The sequence below is a fragment of the Acanthochromis polyacanthus genome, chromosome 2 (assembly GCF_021347895.1).
Source record: "Acanthochromis polyacanthus isolate Apoly-LR-REF ecotype Palm Island chromosome 2, KAUST_Apoly_ChrSc, whole genome shotgun sequence".
In the NCBI taxonomy this organism is placed as follows: domain Eukaryota; kingdom Metazoa; phylum Chordata; class Actinopteri; family Pomacentridae; genus Acanthochromis; species Acanthochromis polyacanthus.
The window spans coordinates 29041995-29047450 of NC_067114.1; the positions used below are offsets into that span (position 1 = coordinate 29041995).

The window sequence follows — 5456 nt, forward strand, 5'->3', positions numbered from 1 at the left end:
CAGGAGATACTCGTTTTCCATTGGATTTGGGTCACTTTTGACCCATGCTGCTCATTCAACAGTTAATAGGTACTTACCTCTGCAAAGGATCTGAGTATCTTGGAAAACAGGATATTTTTCATTTTTTAAAACATGATTTCACAGTGAATTTATGGGCATTCTCTGTGATCACTCTGCATCTTTTTATCGTTGTTTTGTCTGTTTGTTTTTGAGGTTATGTGTCTGTCTGCAGTCATTTTTGTTGATTTTGCATCACTTTGTTGAAGTTTTGTCTCCATTTGTTGTGATTTGTGTCCGTATTTGATCCTTTTGCATCATTTTAAGGTTATTTTGTGCCTTTTTTTTTAGTTTGTTTTGTGCCTATTCGTATTGTAATGTTTTGTTGTTGTGTGTCTCTTGTATTTTTTTGTCAATTTGTGGTCTTTTTTCAACTCTTTAAGGTTGTTTTGTGCCTGTTTGTAGTCATTTTATATCTCTTTAAGGTTGTCTTATTTGATCTTCTGTGTGTTTTGTGAGTATTTGTCGTCGTCGCTGGTGTTTTTGTGGTTGTTGTGTGTCTGTCTGTAATCATTTTTTGTCTGTTTTTGGTCATTTTGCATCTCTTTGCAGAAATTTTTGGTCCATTTGTTCTAATTTGTGTCATGGATAGATAGATGGATAGATAGACATGCTAAGTAAAGCCGATGATGATTGGATTTGGCAGAAGTACAAAATGCTGCAGCATGCCAGTACTGTTTACACTTTGGTGCATTACTAATAAGTTAGCTGCTGTAATGTAGTTAGTTTAACCAGTAGGTGGCATCAGTGAACTCTGTGTTAAACGAGGTTTACATAGAATTTGCCAGGAAGCCCTGCTGCTTCTGAAAGTCTTGTTTTACCAGCGCTAATCGACACAGATGGAGGCCGTTGATGTGACCTACAGTGACTTTCTGCCATCTAAAGACTTGACCTCGATGTTTCTGGTTACTTTCTGTTGCTTTTTGACATTGCCGATCCTCGTGTTTGTTTTTATTTCTCTATTTTGTTCCTCTTTTCCCTCCTTGAGTAGTTTCATTCATGCCTCGTCTCCTCAATTAGTTCTGAGCGTAAAAATAGTTTTGTCTCATTAAGATCATACATTAAAATCATAGAATGCATTCAAAGTAAACATTAAGACATTAAAATCATAGAAATAAAACTAAAGTAAGCAGTAAAAGTGCATTAAAAGTCAAGAAAATACACTGAGTGTCAAAGAGAAAGGTGCAGTAAACAATGTGGTTTTAGGATTAAGGAACAGACTTGCAGTTATTATATTAAAATTACTGAAAACAAAACTGATATAAAAAAAAACTCTTAAGTATTAATAGTGCCTGAATATCACACTCTTACCCTGTTGCAATCCCCTACATGTGTCTTGCTTCATTTATTGCATTAATTTTTAAACCACTTCCTCAAGAAATATAGAAGACAGTTTTTTAAATTGAAAAGGAATCAATAAAACAGATGAAATATCTTAATATGCTGAAGCTTTACTTCTGTATGTCTGAATATCTGTACGCATGTTCGCTTGTGTCCTGCACTGATGCCATTGGATTGCAAAAAATAAAGGTCAAGATGGGGAAACCTTGAAGGACGTGAGGTTGAATAGCGAGTTATCATGTGTAAAATATGCATAAAATAAAACATAAGTGCTGCAGTCGTTTTCTCATATTCTGTGCACAAGCAGCAACTCAAAAAAATCTGAGAAATGTCACAAATGAATGGCAAAACTTTCACTTTTTATTATGTTTCCGAAGTTTAACTCAAAAATAATACAAAAACACAAGCAAGAAAAAAAGGAAACACGAAATGACAAAAACATGAGACAAATGACAAAAGTCGGACAAAAAAACAACAAAAACGCGGCAAAATATTTTTAAAAAATGAGACACAAAACGGCAAAATGAGCAATCTAGTATTTTAATTTACGATCAAAACAACTTGTCATGATCTGGAATTTTTTTTATAGTTTTACAAATTTACAATCTGCAGTTGATGTCTTCTGTGTAATTTTTACACTTTACAAAGTCGGGCCGGATTGGACCCTCTGGAGGACCGGTTCTGGCCCGTGGGCCGCATGTTTGAAACCCCTGCTCTACAGTCTTACCTCACATTGCTGTTTCTATAAAGAAGAAGCAAATGAAGGATCATATTTAACCAAACAGTGACTGGTTCTTCGTGTTTGAGGCTAAACATGACAGAAATGTGTATAAATTCAAAAGGAGACAAAGCAGAATATTGTCAAAAATGCATAAAGTTGAATTCCCTTGAATTCTCTTGAATTCCCTAATTCCAGTTGTCTTTGACAAGCACTTTAATGACTGATTTTGATTGATCCGACATCGATGCCGTGATGGTAACCTGATCTTTCTTGTACGTCAGGCTGGGCCCGCTGGCTTTACCCGTGCTAAACGTGCTAACTATTTTGTTGTCATACATCAGATCAAAAAGCTCCTTGTTGCACTCGGTGCTCTTGTCAAAGATTCCCAGTCCGTACCAGTTAAAGTACAGGCTGTAGTCGAAGGGGACGGAGAACATGACGGCCATCTTCCCGGTGGTCCGTTTTGTGTATTGGTTGTGCAGGGTGTAGGTGAAGACGCCGACGGCTCCCCGGGCAGAGTTGGCGGTCTTCACGAACTTTGCGTCCCCAGATGAGCATGGAGGGACAAGAAGTGGCAACTTCTCATCACAGCGACCACTGATGGTGTAATGACTAGAAAGAGTAGAAAAAATACGACATGAGCACTGGAATGGAATCACATGGTCTTATATGCTCCAGAGAACCAAGGGGGAAAAAAAGTATTTTTCAATCTTTTTTGTGATTTCCCACCTTTTTGGAGCTAAAACAACAACTCAAAATTCAGAATTGTATAGAAATATTTTTACCATTAAAAAAAACAGCAACAATTCTAAATCAAAATAGGCCGACAACAAAATAAGAATGTCAATCCAATTTCTAATGAAAGTTTAAGAAGCTAAATTAAATAACAATATTGTAATAATTCATAGTGATAAACAATCATTATTTATTACATTAATTGCTTTACATTCAACATGTTTATTACCCCACAAAAAAATGTGTTTTGGGGCAGAAATTTGAATGTAAACAAAGAACTAGCATGCTAATTAGCTATTAGCTAACCCCATTAAATGGTTCTCAAAGGGGAGATTACTTTTCCTGACAAAAAGTTTAACTGAACCCTAATCCCAATTTATGTTTCCCGACATGTTCATAGACAAGAAAATATATGATTACCACCGCCAAAACAACAATATCTTAACAATTTTTGACTGAAATTTTCTCTTATCCTGGCAGGCGAGTTTTGCTTTTATCTCAGCATGAAAACAAAGTTCCCATTTTCCCACCCAATCGCATGAGATATCATTAGAAAGACCAAGATGTCCTCTATTAAGCACATCAGGATTTAATAGGGTAGCTCAAATGTATGGCGTCATAATTGGGTCAAAAGTCGCGCGCGTAACACTCTCTCTCTCGCGCAAAACATGTACCCCGCGCGAGCGTAAAAAAGTCTCCACGGGCGCAAAAAACACTCTGCACGCGCGTGGCAATGTCTCCGCGCACGAGGAGCCTCCTACGCGCGTGGAGACATTGCTACTCGTCCGTGTATGGTGCCATAATTATCCGTAGAGCTCTGATCTACATGCACAGGGAGAAGACTTTTGACCCTTTGTGGGCGGATACCAGTGCTCGCCACAACCTCCCTATGCTTGGCTGTCTACGACAGCAAGAACTCACCCCCCCACGTGGGATGCCACTGTATACAAGAGAGGAAATGACACCGTCCACTGGAGCCCCTTTGATGCTGCTGCCGCTATTCTGCTGTGCCCATGGACTGCAGCTCCGCCGAACACACACAGAACCGAGCCCGGATCTCCAACTGCCGGTGGGTGAGTGTCTCCACGTATTTCTGGCTCTAAACGGGAGGTCTCAGTGCTCCATTGCGGAGCTGTCAGCCTTTAGTACAGCGATTAGACGTTAGTTAGCTCCATTGCTAACGGCAGTTACCCAGGTGGACTGACCGGAATCGGCCCAGAAGCCACGCGCGCAGAGTGTTTTTTGCACCTGTGGAGACTTTTTCCGCTCGCGCGGGGTACGTGTTTTTACTTTTGACCCAATTATGAAGCCATACAAATGAGTCCAAAGATGGAGATCACAAACAAACGTCCACTGCAGAGGACAGAAATGAATGGGCCAGGTTGCAAGTTGTTGCAGAACACAAATATTTAGGATTTCACAATGACTCAAATCTCAATTTCAAAACCCATATAAAAAGCTCAGTAATAAAGTAAAATTCAATTTATCCAATTCCAGGTTCATTGGAAATTCTTTATCAACTGTAGCAGCCGAGATGCTCTTCTTCTCACATCACATACTGCCTGACAGGCTGGTCAGATTCACAATCTACAGCCCTGAAACTACTGGAATCCTTACAAACAAAACACTGAACCAGAAACCACATCCTGGAAAAATACAAACTTAGCTGGGAAAACCTCATCATCTTCAAAAATGTCTTTCAAATTTACCAGATCTTACATAATCCAGCTCTTCTGCCGCTCTTTGGGTTCATACATCTCAAATCTTACTGTTTGTTTTCTTTATTTTAGGATGCCAATTAACATACTGATGGAAACGAGCTTTTCTGCTAACTCGGGTGCATTTACATTTGTTAAAATGTTGATTAATGCACACTGGCCCTTTCCTAAAAATAAAGAAAAAAAATAAAAACAAGGAGTAGAAAATGTGAATAAACGCAGAAAATTCATGCAGAATTTATTTCAATCCAAAGAAGAGATAAATGGGTCACCTGGGTTCAGACAGCGTGTACTGAGAGGACATGTTTGTGATGGTAAAGGAGCACTGACGATGTGTTGAAATGAACGGACGATCTTCTGCTGTCTCATGATCAGACATAGTAGCTGCTCCACCTGTTAGGACGATAAAACAAGAAGCAAATCCTTCTGATGCATAAATCATGCTCCACAGATAGAACAGCTTGCAAAGAAGTAATTGCTTTAACATCTTAACAATCTAAACTTTTCTTACCTGGAATGACCGACGGCTACAGCCGCTGTCTGCGAGGCTTTGAGGTTTCGTTCTTTTAAAGTGAAAGGAGAACATCTGTGGGAACCTCCTACCAACCCAGAGCTGCTGTCTGGAACCCAGAACTGTCCTTTAAAAGTGAAACTCCTTCCCACAGCAGAGATGTTTACTTTAATGTAATCACATGTTTTATTCTATCTCGCAGCCGGCTTCTTTTTTAATAAGCGTTACTCTTTAGAAAGCAGTTCTTAAAACAAAGCCACGCTTTTTGCTCGCCTTCCTCTTTTACAGACAGGAAGTGGTGGGAAACAAACACGTTCCCGTCATAAATCAGACAGATGCCTCAACATTTATAGAAAACGAAAGCAAAAGTGTG

The 5456-nt window shown here is 39.2% G+C and overlaps 1 long non-coding RNA gene across 2 annotated transcripts; it reads right to left on the minus strand.

The window, feature by feature from the left end:
* Positions 1 to 1922: 1922 nt before the first annotated feature.
* Positions 1923 to 5456, minus strand: LOC110957419 (uncharacterized). Of its 2 annotated transcripts, XR_007947554.1 has the most exons (3): positions 5084 to 5456; positions 4845 to 4965; positions 1923 to 2731 (listed from the first exon to the last, which is right to left on the minus strand). It is a non-coding gene; the product is annotated as an uncharacterized LOC110957419 (long non-coding RNA). The 2 variants fall into 2 exon arrangements; XR_007947551.1 differs by having other exon boundaries at positions 4845 to 5456.